We start from the raw sequence: 16,923 nt of genomic DNA, 5'->3' as shown, positions 1-16,923 counted from the left end.
ATAGATGCAAAAATCCTTAACAAAATTCTAGCAATCAGAATCCAACAGCATATTAAGAAGATCATACATCATGACCAAGTGGGCTTTATTCCAGGAATGCAAGGATTCTTCAATATCCGCAAATCAGTCAACTTAATACACCACATTAACAAACTGAAAAATAAAAATCATATGATTATCTCAATAGATGCAGAGAAAGCCTTCGACAAAATTCAACATCCATTTATGATAAAAACCCTCCAGAAAGTGGGAATAGAAGGGACATACCTCAACATAATAAAAGCTATATATGACAAACCCACAGCAAACATTATTCTCAATGGTGAAAAACTGAAAGCATTTCCCCTAAAGTCAGGAACAAGACAAGGGTGCCCACTCTCACCACTACTATTCAACATACTTCTGGAAGTTTTGGCTACAGCAATCAGAGCAGAAAAAGACATAAAAGGAATACAAATTGGAAAAGAAGAAGTAAAACTTTCACTGTTCGCTGATGACATGATCCTCTACACAGAAAACCCTAGAGACTCTACCAGAAAACTACTAGAGCTAATCAATGATTACAGTAACGTTGCAGGATATAAAATCAACACACAGAAATCCCTTGCATTCCCATACACTAATAATGAGAAAATAGAAAGAGAAATTAAGGAAACTATTCCATTCACTGCTGCAACGAAAAGAATTAAATACTTAGGAATATATCTACCTAAAGAAACAAAAGACTTGTACATAGAAAACTATAAAACACTACTGAAAGCAATCAAAGAGGACACTAATAGATGGAGAAATATACCATGTTCATGGATTGGAAGAATAAATATTGTAAAAATGAGTATACTACCCAAAGTAATTTATACATTCAATGCAATCCCTATCAAGCTACCAACGATATTTTTCACAGAACTAGAACAAATTATCTCACAATTTGTATGGAAATGCAAAAAACCTCGAATAGCCAAAGCAATCTTGAGGAAGAAGAATGGAACTGGGGCAATCAACCTGCTGGACTTCAGGCTCTACTACAAAGCCACAGTCATCAAGACAGTATGGTACTGGCATAAAGACAGAAATATAGATCAATGGAACAAAACAGAAAGTCCAGAGATAAATCCACGCATCTATGGACACCTCATCTTTGACAAAGGAGGCAAGAATATAAAATGGACAAAAGACAGTCTCTTTAACAAGTGGTGCTGGGAAAACTGGTCAGCCACTTGTAAAAGAATGAAACTAGAACACTTCCTAACACCATACACCAAAATAAACTCAAAATGGATTAGAGAGCTAAATGTAAGACCAGAAACTATAAAACTCCTAGAGGAGAACGTAGGCAAAACACTCTCCGACATAAATCACAGCAGGATCCTCCATGACCCACCTCCCAGAATATTGGAAATAAAAGCAAAAATAAACAAATGGGACCTAATTAAAATCAAAAGCTTCTGCACAGCAAAGGAAACTATAAGTAAGGTGAAAAGACAGCCTTCAGAATGGGAGAAAATAATAGCAAATGAAGCAACTGATAAAGGATTAATCTCCAAATTATACAAGCAGCTCCTGCAGCTCAATTCCAGAAAAATAAGTGACCCAATCAAAAAATGGGCCAAAGAACTAAACAGACATTTCTCCAAAGAAGACATACACATGGCTAACAAACACATGAAAAAATGCTCAACATCCCTCATAATCAGAGAGATGCAAATCAAAACCACAATGAGATACCATTTCACACCAGTCAGAATGGCTGCTATCCAAAAGTCTACATGCAATAAATGCTGGAGAGGATGTGGAGAGAAAGGAACCCTCTTACACTGTTGGTGGGAATGCAAACTAGTACAGCCACTATGGAGAACAGTATGGAGATTCCTCAAAAAATTGGAAATAGAACTGCCATATGATCCAGCAATTGCACCCTGGGCATACACACCGAGGAAACCAGAATTGAAAGAGACACATGTACTCCAATGTTCATCGCAGCATTGTTTATAATAGCCAGGACATGGAAGCAACCTAGATGTCCATCTGCAGACGAATGGATAAGAAAGCTTTGGTACATATACACAATGGAGTATTATTCAGCCATTAAAAAGAATACATTTGAATCAGTTCTAATGAGGTGGATGAGACTGGAGCCTATTATACAGAGTGAAGCAAGCCAGAAAGAAAAACACCAATACAGAATACTAACACATATATATTTAATTTAGAAAGATGCAAATGATAACCCTGTATACGAGACAGCAAAAGAGACACAGATGTATAGAACAGTCTTTGGGACTCTATGGGAGAGGGTGAGGGTGGGATGATTTGGGAGAATGGCATTGAAACACGTATGTTGTCATATGTGAAACGAATCACTATGCTGGGTCAATGCATGTTATAGGATGCTCGGGGCTGGCATGCGGGGATGACCCAGAGGGAGGATAAAGGGAGAAGGGAGGTGGGAGGGGGGTTCAGGAGGGGGAACTTATGTAAACCCGGGGCGAATTCATATCAATGTATGGCAAAACCAACCAATATAATATTGTAAAATAATTTGCCTCCAATAAAAAATAAATTAATTACCTAAAAAAAAAAAAAAAAAAAAAAGAATTTATCTCAACTGAAAGAACAAGAAAACCTCTGAAAAAAACAACTAACAAAACAAAAGTAAAATACCAGATGAATAATTCAAAACATTAGCCATAAAAATGCTAAGTGAATTAGGGGAAAGAATAAATAAATATAGGGAGAATTTTAACAAGGAACTAGAAAATATATATATAAAAAAGATAAGGTCAGAACTGAAGAATACAAAAACTGAAATGAAAAACACAATAAAAGACAATAGCAGACTAGGTGATACTCAATAAAGGACAGAAATGGTATGGAAGCAGAAGATATTAAGAAGAGATGGCAAGAATAAAGAGAAGAATGGTATGGAAAAGATCTTCATGATGATGTGATCACTCATCAAGAGCCAGACATCCTGGAAAGTGAAGTCAGGTGGGCCTTAGGAAGCATCACTACGAACAAAGCTAGTGGAGGTGATGGAATTCCAGTTGAGCTATTTCAAATCCTAAAAGATGATGCTGTGAAAGTACTGCACTCAATATACCAGCAAATTTGGAAAACTCAGCAGTGGCCACAGGACTGGAAAAGGTCAGTTTTTATTCCAATCCCAAAGAAAGGCAATGCCAAAGAATGCTCAAACTACTGCACAATTGCACTCATCTCACATGCTAATAAAGTAATGCTCAAAATTCTGCAACTCAGACTTCAATAATTCATGAACTGTGAACTGCCAGATGTTCAAGTTGGCTTTAGAAAGGCAGAGGAACCAGAGATCAAATTGCCAACATCCACTGGATCATCAAAAAAGCAAGAAAGTTCCAGAAAACATCTACTTCTGCTTTATTGACTATGCCAAAGCCTTTGACAGTGGATCACCACAAACTGTGGAAAATTCTGAAAGAGATGGGAATACCAGACCACCTGACCTACCTCTTGACATATCTGTACGTAGGTCAGGAAGCAACAGTTAGAACTGGACATAGAACAACAAACTGGTTCCAAATAGGAAAAGGAGTCCATCAAGGCTGTGTATTGTCACCCTGTTTTGTAAACTTATATGCAGAGTACATCAAGAGAAATGCTGGGCTGGTTGAAACACAAGCTGGAATCAAGAATGCTGGGAGAAATATCAATAACCTCAGATATACAGATAACACCACCCTTATGGCAGAAAGCAAAGGAGAACTAAAGAGCCTCTTGATGAAAGTGTAAGAGGAGAGTGAAAAAGTTGGCTTAAAACTCAATATTCTGAAAACTAAATCATGGCATCTGGTCCCATCACTTCATGGGAAATAGATGGGGAAACAGTGGAAACAGTGACAGACTTTATTTTGGAGGGCTCCAATATCACTGCAGATGGTGACTGCAGCCATGAAATTAAAAGACACTTACTCCTTAGAAGGAAAGTTATGACCAACCTAGACAGCATACTAAAAAGCAGAGACATAACTTTGCCGGCAAAGGTCAGTTTAGTCAATGGTTTCTCCATTAGTCATGTATGGATGTGAGAGTTGGATTATAAAGAAAGCTGAGCACCGAAGAATTGATGCTTTTGAACTGTGGTGTTGGAGAAGACTTTTGAGTCTCTTGGGCTGCAAGGAGATCCAACCAGTCCATCTTAAAGGAGATCAATGCTAAGTGTTCATTGGAAGGACTGGTGTTGAAGCTGAAACTCCAATTCTTTGGCCACCTGATGCGAAGAGCTGACTCTTTTGAAAAGACCGTGATGCTGGGAAAGATTGAAGGCGGGAGGAGAAGGGGATGACAGAGGATGAGATGGTTGGAAGGCATCACTGACTCAATGGACATGAGTATGGGTAAACTCTGGGAGTTGGTGTTAGACAGGGAGGCCTGGCGTGCTGCAGTCTGAGGGGTCACAAAGAGTCGGACATGATTGAGTGACTGAACTGAAGTGAACTGAGGTGATACAGAATACATAAGTGATCTGGAAGATAAAATATAAAAGTTGCCCGATTGGATCTGGAAAAAGGAAAACACACTAATAAAATGAGAACAGTTTCAGGGACCTGTGGGAAATTAAGCATATCAACACTCACATTACAGTTGTTTCAGAAGTAGAGAGAAAAGAGGGTTGAAACAGTATTTGATAAAATTATGGCTGAAAACTTCCAAAACCTGAAGAAGGAAATATACATCTATGTATAGGAAGAACAGAGGGTGCCAAATAAGGTGAAACAAAACATACCCTTGCCAAGACACATCATAATTAAAATTATAAAGTTAAGAAGAAATTCTAAAGGCAGCAAGAGTAGAACAAAGAGTCTTATCCAAGGAAATAACTGCAAGGATAATAGGAGATTTTTCTGCACAAACTTAGTAGGCCAGAAGGGAGTGGCATGATATATTCAATGTGCTGAAAGGGAGAAAGATTCGATCTAGGATACTCTACTGGGACAGAATTAATAGGAGAGTGAAAATGGGAATAAGACACAAGATGGTGGCTTCACTTTCAGATGTGGACATCTGTTTGCTTTGGGTTTTTGAAGGCAGCAGTTGGCTATTATGATAATGTTTTGTTCAGTTGACATTACTCCCCAGTTCACTTCCTAGGAGAGAATGTTGTGAGCATCAGTGGTGGTATCTCAGACCCCTCCTCCAGGCTCCCAGTTTCCTGAGTTGAGGTCTTAAAACTCTTCTTTGACCACCTGTTCCCAATTCTCTCCTTCATCTCCCTCCTTGCTCAGGTGTCTTTCATCTACAGACCATTTACGGTTGCATCTGGTGATGTTTTTCACCCTGAGAAAAATCTAAGTGCTTTTCTTTTTATGAAATAATTTTCATATATTAATTTTTTCTTCTCTGATGATGAAGTTTCTAAAAATGTCAAACATATTGACTACTGCGAGTAATTTATCTTCCTTCTGTCTCATAGAAATGAGATTTCCAGCAAACTGCAGGCTTCCCTTGGAGAAGGAAATGGCAACCCACTTCAGTACCCTTGCCTGGAGAATCTCAGGGACGGGGGAGCCTGGTGGGCTGCCTTATATAGGGTCTCACAGAGTCGGACACGACTGAAGCAACTTAGCAGCAGCAGCAGCAGGCTCCCCTACATGCTCTTTGCTCTGACAAAACTTTTCTCAAGTAGATGAGTGATGATTCAGCAATTCTCATGGACAGTAAGACTCCAATATTTTTAAAAATCCACATTTAGCCATAAGACTTTTTCACCTTTCTCACAAATGTAATATAGAAATACACTTTTGAAACTATCATTCTTTATTTATTCAAGTGTAATTATGAGTCACATAAATAAAGTTTATTTGTATATTTCTGAATGGTAACTAAGGTTAAATACACACACATATCTAATATAAATAGCTTCATAAAGTTAATTACAAGTACAATCACAATCTTTTTCTTTTTTAATTTCTTTGGTCCTTAAATGCTACATTAGCAGGAAGTCCAGCATTGTACCCACTTTTTCACTGTTTGGAAACTCTAGAGACTATTACAAAAGGCTCACTTAATTTTACTCACAAGAGAACACTGTACTAATAAAACCACCATTTCATTATTCCAGACTGCCAGATGCTGTTTTATTCTCGTAGACATCCTGACAGATAGTACTTGTCCATTGCTGTGAGGGATGATACCATCTTCTTGTAAATTGGTAAAGAGTGCTCCACAATGAGCTTCCAAGGTGCAGCTTTAAGCACTCATTTCTTTTGGCTCAAATTTCTAGCAGCTATCACTCATGGTAGCTTTTGAACTGTGGTATTGGAGAAGACTCTTGAGAGTTCCTTGGACTGCAAGATCAAACCAGTCAATCCTAAAGGAAATCAGTCCTGAATATTTATTGGAAGGACTGATGCTGAAGCTGAAGCTCCAATAATTTGGCCAAAGAATTGACTCATTAGAAAAGACTCTGATGTTTGGAAAGATTGAAAGCAGGAGGAGAAGGGGATGACAGATGGTGAGATGGTTGGATGGCATCACCAACTCAATGGACATGAGTTTGAGCAAGCTCCCAGAGTTGGTGATGGACAGGGAAGCCTGGTGAGCTGCAGTCCTTGGGGTGGCAAAGAGTCAGACGCGACTGAGTGACTGAACTGAACTAAGCCACTCATGGGGAGTACAATCTTCATATTACTTTTCTTTCTGGCAATGACATGCATTCCACTGGGGCCATTCCTCATACCCAAAACTATGAGAACTCCCCTTCAAAGAAATACTGCCTTCAGTAACACCTAAGTGATTTCCTGTCCCACTCTGTACTTTGATATTGCTGGCAATTTTTCTCTTTGAGAAAGAAAACCATCAGTGATTGTATGATGAAATCTAGGATAAGATAAGGAGAAGGCAATGGCAACCCACTCCAGTACTCTTGCCTGGAAAAAGCCCATGGACAGAGGAGCCTGGTAGGATTGCAAAAGAGTTGGACGTGACTGAAGAGACTGAGCATACACACCCAATGTCACATTTAATTCTTATTTTAAAGCTTGTTGGTGTTTTATTTTCCTTTTTCAATTGAAGTATAGTTGATTTACAGCACTGTGTTAGTTTTAAGTGCAAAGTGATTCAATTATACACATATTTTTCAGATTATTTCCCATTATAGTTTATTCAAGAATATTGATACTGCACTAAACAGTGACTTCTTGTTGCTTATCCATTTTATACAAACCATTTTTAATGCTTTTAATTTTCTCCTTTCTTCTAAGAAGCAGTAAATAAAAGGCATTTGACAATTGCTTTGTTTTAAAGTTACAGTGACCTTGCTCAACATCAAGTTTGACAGAACGGGCTTGTGTATCAGGTTCTACAAGTTCAGTTTTGTTCTTTTCAAATGTGAATAATTCAAAGAAACTCCTCAAAGGAAAGCTCAAAGTGAGGCCAACTTCCCAACGTGCTAAGAAGTATTATTCAGAAAAAAAGAACTGTAACTTTTGGTACAACTTACTTTGCCCACCTTCTTGAACCATAATAGTTCTATTAGTATTAAAAATCCTAGTTGTGTCATTTCTGCAGCTGATAGTGCTTTGGTCCAAACCAGAGTCAGTGGCAGCTGCAAAAATAAGGAAACATCTTGTCTGTTGCCACGAGAGGATTAGAGTGTAACTCATAGCAAGCCTGCTCTATGCAGACTTCCTCAGGTTTATCATGTAAGAATCAAAGTCACATGTCTCTACATGAGCCATGTTAGCTGAAAAACTTCCAGCCTAACAAGCTGAGAAATGTAACCACAAAAACCATGAGGCCTTCTACATTTAAAGGACAAATGAGTGAGGTATTCTTTTCTTAAAGGCCTTTTCTGCTACAGAAGCCTGTCCCATTCCTGCAGCTCTTAACTGACTCCTCACCCCTCATCAAAGATTCCCAAGGAGACGATGGTTAGGGAGATACTTATAACAATACAGATCTCTCCTTTAAGACCAGTGCTTTCCGCTCTTCTTCAGCTTCCACTGCCAATTCAAAGCCCCAAACTGCTGCTGCTGCTAAGTCGCTTCAGTTGTGTCCGACTCTGTGTGACCCCATAGACGGCAGCCCACCAGGCTCCCCCGTCCCTGGGATTCTGCAGGCAAGGGTACTGGAGTGGGTTGCCAGTGTGTTCTCCAAAGCCCCAAACTAGTGTTTCTCAAATGGTTTTGAACCCATAATCAAAGCAAGAAAGTCACGTTCATCCAGATCCCGTATATATATATGTAAAACTAAAGCAAAAGCTTCGTGAAAAATATTTATCCTTACTGCTTATAATAGACTCTGATAATCTCTATTTCATTCTGCTTAATTTTGGCACAGTTGCTGCAAACCACCAAGTTGACTTTGTTACACACAAGTATGTCATGACCCCCAGTTTATAAAGCACTACCAAAGTTCAGTACTTCTCACATCCAGCTGTTCAGAAAAATCACGCGGGGAGTCTTCGCTAGGGAAGGGCAAATGGAGACTGATGACACTAAAGGAAAACAGACCATTTCTGCTAATTATTTACTGTGTGACCTTGGATAAGTTACTTAACCTCTCTGAGTTTCAGTGTTCTCACCTGTCAAATGATAATAATAGGACCTTTCACACAGAGCTGTTGTGTCATGAAATGACATAATGCAGCAAGCCACTGCATGCTCATTCGTGTCCGACTCTGTGACTCCATGGACTGTAGCCCTCGCCAGACTCCTCTGTTCATGAAATTTTCCAGGCAAGAGTCCTGGAGTGGGTTGCCATTTCCTATTCCAGGGGCTTTTCCCAACTCAGGGATCGAATCCATGTCTCCTGTGTCTCCTGCATTGGCAGGTGGATTCTTTACCATCTGCACCACTTGGGAAGCCCATAATACAGCAAAACACATTTAAGTATGAAATGTGGTAAGCATGATAAGAAGGTATTAATATTATTCTTAACAATCTTGCAATCATACTATTTCTCTGGTTGGGTTGCGTTACTTATATCTAAACAGGAATTTTTCACAATATATTGTCATCTACCTTAAACATTGTGCCTTTACTTGCATCAGAAGTGAGTTAGAACTCAGTCACCTCATTAATACCGTGCCTGGCTACTAAATTGGAGCTGCCTAAATAAGTATTAATGAGATGACCAAATCCTAACCTGCCTTTGACCCCCACTAAAAGTATTAATGAGGTGATCAGGTTTTAACCTGCTCTTGGCTTCATGTATATGGTTTTCAAAGCAGGTGAGAACCTGTTTTTAAAAGGTTATTAAAACATCAAATCACGAGCCTCATTTGGCTTTTTTAAAACATGAATGAAAGATACAAAGGGAAGAAATATACAGAGTTAATTAGAAAGCCTCTGGAAGTTGGTGATAGACAGGGAGACCTGGTGTGCTGTGATTCATGGGGTCACAAAGAGTCGGACACGACTGAGTGACTGAACTGAACTGAACTGAACTGAATCTTAATCTTTCACGTGATCTTACACCAATTTTCCTGAAGAATGATAGTAGATTGCAGTTCACATTATTTAAGTAAATATTTGGGTTTTTCCAGAGAATTATTTTCAATTTAACACAAAGGTCCTAAATGGAATCAAGTAGTAAGTATTTATTGAAAAGCTAACACTGACCACACCAAATGGAGTACTATGAGTATACTAGGAAAATGTGAAAGGTAGTCTCTTCTTTTAAAGTGCTCACAGTATGCTTGAGAAAAACTGTTTTTAGAGATAGTACAGTTGACCCTTGAACAACACGAATCTGAACTGTGAGGATCCACTATTAGGCAATTTTTTTTTCAATAGTAAATACTACAATACTACAAAATCTGTGGTCAGTTGAAATTGCAAATGTGGAACCTCAGACAGAAGAGTAAAGTTATACATGGATTTTAGGATCTGTGCTTAATCCCAGTGTTGTCCAGGGAACAATCATCTATTAGTAGAAATTTGAGGTTAGTAAGACCAACCATTAGGAGATGATTGCCACTGAAAACATAGTTTGCTTCAGGGGAGGCAGGCAAGGCCATAGGGGGCCACACGAGGAAGAATCAGTGAGGAGGTGGGAAGAGAGGAAACTGGGTGAAAGACTTCATTGTGGTTCCTACAGGAAGGAACAGATAGGCTTAAATTAGCTAGTTTGAACCATTTTAGAATATTTAAGACACAGGAGCCATCACTAGTTGGCATTTGACCCAGGATTGATTAGAGCAGGTGAGTGGTGGCCCAAGTGTGAAGGGAGTGATTGGGCTGTGAACCCTAGATCGGTTGGTTTGTGTGTGAAAAGTACTCTTGCAGGTGAGCTCTTTACCATCAGTAGGAATTGTCTAAACCTGGGAGAGGCACTCGCTCCAGGGTCAGCAAGGCCCCACATGTCAAAGCTTCTGAATTTCAGAGCATCAGAATATATAAAATAAAAGACATGCTTAATGCAGAAATAACTCAAAACTTGGTAAATGTTAACAGCATAGTGTACCATTAATAAGTGTGTAATACACCAAAAGAATTGAAGAATTGAGAGAAAATGATTCTCAGCCTTGGCAATATTTTGGAATCTCCGAGAAATTACAAAAGTACTGCTCTTGAGACCCATCCTGGATTGTGACTTTAATCTCTCTATGGTACACCAAGACATCAGCAATTTTAATGTGTAACCTAGGTTAAAAAGCAATGATTTAGAGTAGGAGTGAACAGGACAGGTGGGGACAAGCATATTTGGACCTTTAATATCCCAAAACTGGCCAGTTTATGCCTCACCTTCTGCAGTAGAGATAAAGGAAAAAAGGAGAAGAAAATAAAAATATTGTAGAGAATAATAGATCTAATAATAATCTAACATGTATTAAGTAACTGCTACATGTCACTTTCATTTTAGGTACTTCAACACATTATCTAATATTCTCCCTAGAACCATAAAAGAATAGTATAAAATTTCTTAACTTTATTGGAACTGGAATTCTGAAATGGTAAATGATATGCCTTTGAGCCTCAACTAATGTGTTGATAAAATATGTGTATCTTCTCTTCCAAAATATAATCTTGTTATTTTTTAAAGAGGAAGTTATTTTCTCCCCAAGTATACAATATTTTCCTTATCTAATAACCCAAACATAAAATGTTTTCTTTATATCCAACTTTAAATATTTCTTGCTTTGACTAAATACAAATTTATTTTATCGCAAAGAAATCTTGAACACTGATATAGTTTATATTTATAATCTTTTTTTGTCTAGTATTTTAATTTCTGTTAGGCTTCTGTACCATCCCCATCTCATCTGGTTATGACTAGACTGAGAATGAAGGTAGTGAAGTGCCTAAGACTGGGGGTTATCCAACCTTGGCCCTCCAAAATTTTATCTATATGGATTGGTCTAAAAGGGATGGTCACATGATCTAAGCTGAACCAATCAGAGTGCTTCCACTGAGATTGCAACTGGAGAGGCTAGAGAGAGTGTGTGTTTATTTCTTGTGGATCTTAGGCTGTAAGCAAAGAGACCTGAACTTCCTTGAAGTCTTGACTAAGGTATGAGAGAATGAGATCAGAAGGAAAAGAGATGAAAAGCAAATGGGTGTTTAGATAGATCCAAGAGATGGATAAGCTTCTATTATTTGAGCTTCTGGATTTAATCAGGCTTAAATGCAAACATCTCCACCCATGGACTTAATATTTGTATGAACCAAAAAATTTCCCTTTTACCGAAGACTTTTCGAATTTCTGTCACTTGCAACTGTCAATTACACAATCAGATGTCTCAAAAAAAAAAAAAAAAAAAAACCCAAACATTATTTGGGACAAAGGCCTATCCAATTTAATGAATGTATACTCAAGAAAAGTTTAAACTAGGATATGTTTATCTTCTTATGTGGATAACTATTGCCCTGAACTGTGCAGGTTCTTCAGAATAAAATGTAAAGTAAGACTGTACTACACATTCAAAATTAATGATACATTAATCCGGAATGGTGTTTTACAGAAAAAATCTAAGATTCCCAATGACAAACTAGTTGATCAGTCAAAATCAATTACTAATCATCTGCTGTGTGTCAAAAAATGTGAAGTGTACTAGGAAGTTCCAAATATGTACAGGGAGGCTCCCAAGAAAGAACATGTTACTACTTTCAAGAAGCTCACTACTTGTGGGGAAAATATGGACCCAAGTTAACCATTGCTCTAAGGTAATGAATACATGGTAAGTTGCCAAATGAGCAGTATGAAAATACTTTAAGGATTGTCTTGTTGTTCAGTCACCAAGTTGTGTCTGACTCTCTGTAACCTCATGGACAGCAGCATGCCAGGCCTTCCTGGCATGTCCACTGAATTGGTGATGCAGTCCAACTACCTCATCCTCTGTCACTCTTTTCTCCTTCTACCCTCAATCTTTCCCAGCATCAGGGTCTTTTCCAATGAGTAGGCTCTTTGCATCAGGTAGCCAAAGTATTGGGGCTTCAGCATCAGTCCTTCCAATGAGTATTCAGGGTTACATATGTTCAAAGGAATGAGCAATCATTGTTAGATGGAACTGATTAGGAACACTTTTCTTGATCTTATTAGAGGACTTGTAACCTGACCTGTGCTTTGAAGAATGGAAAAATTTAACAGAGGGATTACTTTTGCCTACAAAGAGAAAATCCTACATAACATACTTGGCTATATAAAGAGTCCAGTACTAGACTAAAGGAAGTAGAATTCAATGCAGGAGAAAACCATCTCTTTCTCTCTACTCTCAAAGTATTATTACTTGTTTATCATTTGAAATGAGAAAAATAGATGTAGTGAAAACATAAGTCACATTCTGAGTTTCCTTGGTGGCTCAGATGGTAAAGAATCCACCTGCAGTACAGGAGACCTGGGTTTGATCCCTGGGTCATAAAGATTCCCCTGGAGAAGGGAATGACTACCCACTTCAGTATTCTTGCCTGGAGAGTCCCACGGACAGAGGAACCTGGTGGGCTACAGTCCATGGGGTTACAAAGAGTCGGACACAACTGAGTGACTAACACACACGAAAGTGAAAGTTGCTCAGTCGTGTCTGACTCTTTGCAACCCATGGAATTCTCTCGGCCAGAATACTGCAGTGGGTAACCTTTCCCTTCTCCAGGTGATCTTTCCAACCCAGGGATCTAACCCAGGTCTCCCGCATTGCGTGCAGATTCTTTACCAGCTGAGCCACAAGGGAAGCCCAAGAATACTGGAGTGGGCAGCCTATTCCTTCTCCAGTAGATCTTCCTGACCCAAGAATCAAACCAGAGTCTCCTGCATTGCAGGCAGATTCTTTCTGTTCTGTTCTGTTCAGTCGCTCAGTCGTGTCTGACTCTTTGTGACCCCGTGGACTGTAGCCTACCAGGCTTCTCCATCCATGGGATTCTCCAGGCAAGAATACTGGAGTGGGTTATCATTTCCTTCTCCAGGGGATCTTCCCGACCCAGGGATCGAACCCAGGTCTCCCACATTGGAGGCAGACGTGTTAACCTCTGAGCCACCAGGGAAGCCCAGCAGATTCTTTACCAACTGAGATATCAGGGACACACACTAAGGCACATACTAATCCAGACAGTCATGATTCTTGCCCCAAAGTGATTTTATTCTATTTAAAATTTTCATAAAATTAACAAATCATTGTTTTGATTAATACCTATAGGACAGAGCACCCACCTCTGATTAAGAAAAGTGAGAATAAGATTCTTAGGCAAAGTATTATCTGAACTAGAATGTTAGCAAAGACTGAGTAGAAGTTAGCAAAGATTCTGAAATGAGAAAAAGCATACATGGTGAATTAAAAGGTCAAAGTGGTTATAGTGAGGTATCTGAAAGAGCAAAAAGGGCAACAAATGAGTTTAAACTCTATAGAGGAAAAAAAAAGCCATTGAGCAGCTATTCTCCAAGAGTGTAAGCCTCTGGTGCTCTCTGAGACATTTTCAGAGTCTATAATGTCACCTATTTTTTGAAAAAATGCTGGTACATTATTCCCCTTTAGAAGCTCATTTTCTCATGAGTATACAGTGGGGCTTTCCACTGTACATTTGGAAGGTTTACATAAAAGAATTAACCAATATATTCCAAGTAATAAATTATGATAAAACAGATGCATAAAAAATACATTCAAGGTATAGACAGACTAATGTAGCAGATTACAAAAAAGTTCATGAACATGGTTTCAGATTCTATGTGACAATTAATCTTTAAGAAACCAGCACATTTTGAAGTTTGAGGTTGTGTAAAAGAAGGATATTCACAATGATCTAAAAAATAGCTGCTAAAATATTGCTCTTTTCCATTTGTCCTATACCAGATTTCCTTCATATACTGCAGTGAAAGTCACAGATCACAATAGATTTAATAAAGATTCGGATAAGATAATTCCAGTTTATTAAGCCAGAACTTTAGAACAATGTTAAAACATGTAAAACAATTGTACTCTCATAACTACAGCTGGCCTTTGAAAAATGTGGAGGTTAATCCATATAATTTATAGTCACTCCATATCTATAATTCCTCTGTGTTCAACCAACCGACCATAGATTGTGTAGTACCATAGTATTTATTGTTGAAAAATATTGGTATACAAATGGACCTGTGCAGTTCAAATCCTCATTGTTCAGGGGTCAGCTGTAATTCTGGGTGCAATGTAGTTATTCTGCATAAGAAAATATTTACTACTGTATTTAAAAGATAAATTAATAAATGTTTTATTTTTGGCTATGGAGTGATATAACCACATAAGCTGTTTAGGGTTCTTAATAATTTTTAATAGTGTAAAAGGGTTCTGAGACCAAAAGTTTGAGAACGGTGATCACAGAGTATATCATGGGGATTCTGTTTATATCTCTTTGAGAACTCTTTTCTTGATCCTGTGTGTTTGATGAATGTTCAATAAGCTTTCTCAATAAATGTTGAGTCACTTCACTTTCATTCAGTCATGTTTCGAGCTGCCCATTGTTGTAAGCCTGAATGAATAAATAGATCTTGCTCTCACATCACTACTGCCTCTTTTGTCCTGAATCCTCATTTCCCATTGATGTGTCAGAAGTAATGGCTGCTATTACAACCATTGAAGAGAAGCGTGTAAGGATCGATGAGCAACAAGATCAAATTCACAAATTGTCTACCTCTCTGCAAAGCACTCTATCTTGATTTTAAAAAAACACAAAAACATAAACTTGAAATTGATTAGGGAGACGGTGTTGTTTCCCTGTGGTTTACAGTGCATTATAAGAGGCAAGACTTTAAAACACACAAATGTTAGAATATTTGAAGTCAGCAAAAGTTATGACTTGTTCTCCAACTCTGAACCAAATACTTGTGGAAAAGATTTGAATGACTAATCCCTTATCTTTAAGAAGAAGAAAAAAAAATCTGATTTCTTTCTTTGCTTTGAAGTTTCTGAATATTTCTGGCTGTTTGCCCCACATTTGATCTTTGGATAAAGATGCTGTCCCCAGGCTCCTTACCTTCTGAGGTCCACTAGGAAAATCTCTCTGAAAAATTTTACACATTTTATGTTTAACACTTGATGGCTAAAAGATTTCAGGAAAACTCTAAACATCTACTCACATGCAAAACTCTATGATGGTCTGCAGGAGCGTGTTCTGAACACAGAATAGAGTGGTTCTGGGGGCAAGAAGTGACAGCTGCAGCCAGAATTCAGAGCAGGCTCTGCCTCTCACCTCTCTTCTGTCCTGAGGCATCGCTCTTCTTCCAGGTTCCAGCCTCCCTTTGGTGGGCTGGTTCACAGCAGGCATTAGGTTGCTCCTTGGAAAGGGAGCAGGACTCTCCCAAGAACTGAGCTAAGACCATTCCACTGTTTTCAGTTATAAATTTTGGCAATTTTGATTCCATGTTATCAGCCAGGGAACATCTTTTCAAGTCAAAATCTAGCATCTGCCTAATTTTAATTTGAAAGAAGTCTTTCTCATTTTTTTGGAGGGGAAGGAAGTTAACATTGTTTTTAAATGTTTGCTTGTTTCTAATTGAATTAAAATGAAACTCAGTAGAAAAAGATTTCTGTTTGTTTGTTCCTATTTGAATTTGCTAGTCAAAGTCCCTTTAAAATGATGTGTATAGAAACCTTCCAAAAACTATCTTTTCCTGCTTGCTTTTATTTATAAAAATATGTTTGTATCAATGTTATATATTATTTTACATTTTTCAACCCTTTTAAAATTGTATTAAGGATTGTTTAAGTCAACCCTTTAACTGAAAAAAATTATGTACAATTATATATGAAATACATGAGTGCCCTCTCTTGTCCACTTCAAAGTAAAGCAGTTTTTGTAATCAAAGAACTTTGTCCCTTTAGTGTCAAGAAACCAAATCAGCCATGTCTAATAATATGTTATTTGCCTTCTTTCTTTGAAAATTTGATGTATAAATATATGATATATTTCATTAAGAGAGGTACATAATAGAGGATACTGAATTTTATAGTGAACACCTTTTTTGCAAGTTAAAATGATAGCCTTTATAACATACTGATACCAGTTTTAATACAAATATATTTTTTAACCTCAGACGGTACATTGAATGCAAGTAAACCTAACATTTAAAATGAGTTTCATTTTCATTTTGACTGAAAGGCTTGCATTGTAAGCAAGTTCTAATTTCCCAGGAAGTTAAATCTATAAATAATAATGTTATTGATTTCACTTTTATTAAACAACTGAAGGGAAAGCAACACAAATATATCTATTGTTTGGAGCCAATAATTCCTCATATTACTGCTCAGTGATGGACCTGTACAAAGAGTCATACTATGGTGCTATGAATTATAAAGAACATTTACTTACCATTTCTACAGCCCTACAGTTTTCCTCAAGGGGTATTGAGCCAGACAAAATGTACATAAGTCTTTGTGCTTGATCTGAAAGACAAAATTGGAGTAGAGATTTCAGAATAGAAAGACCTTATATGAAAAGAAATTTAATGTTACACACTCAATGAGGACAATGAGAAATGCTC

The sequence above is a fragment of the Moschus berezovskii genome, chromosome 6 (assembly GCF_049115385.1).
Source record: "Moschus berezovskii isolate FMDL1 chromosome 6, NW_MosBer_1.0, whole genome shotgun sequence".
NCBI classification, from domain to species: Eukaryota; Metazoa; Chordata; class Mammalia; order Artiodactyla; family Moschidae; genus Moschus; species Moschus berezovskii.
The sequence above is the reverse complement of the archived record's forward strand: the minus strand, read 5'-3'. Positions refer to the sequence as shown.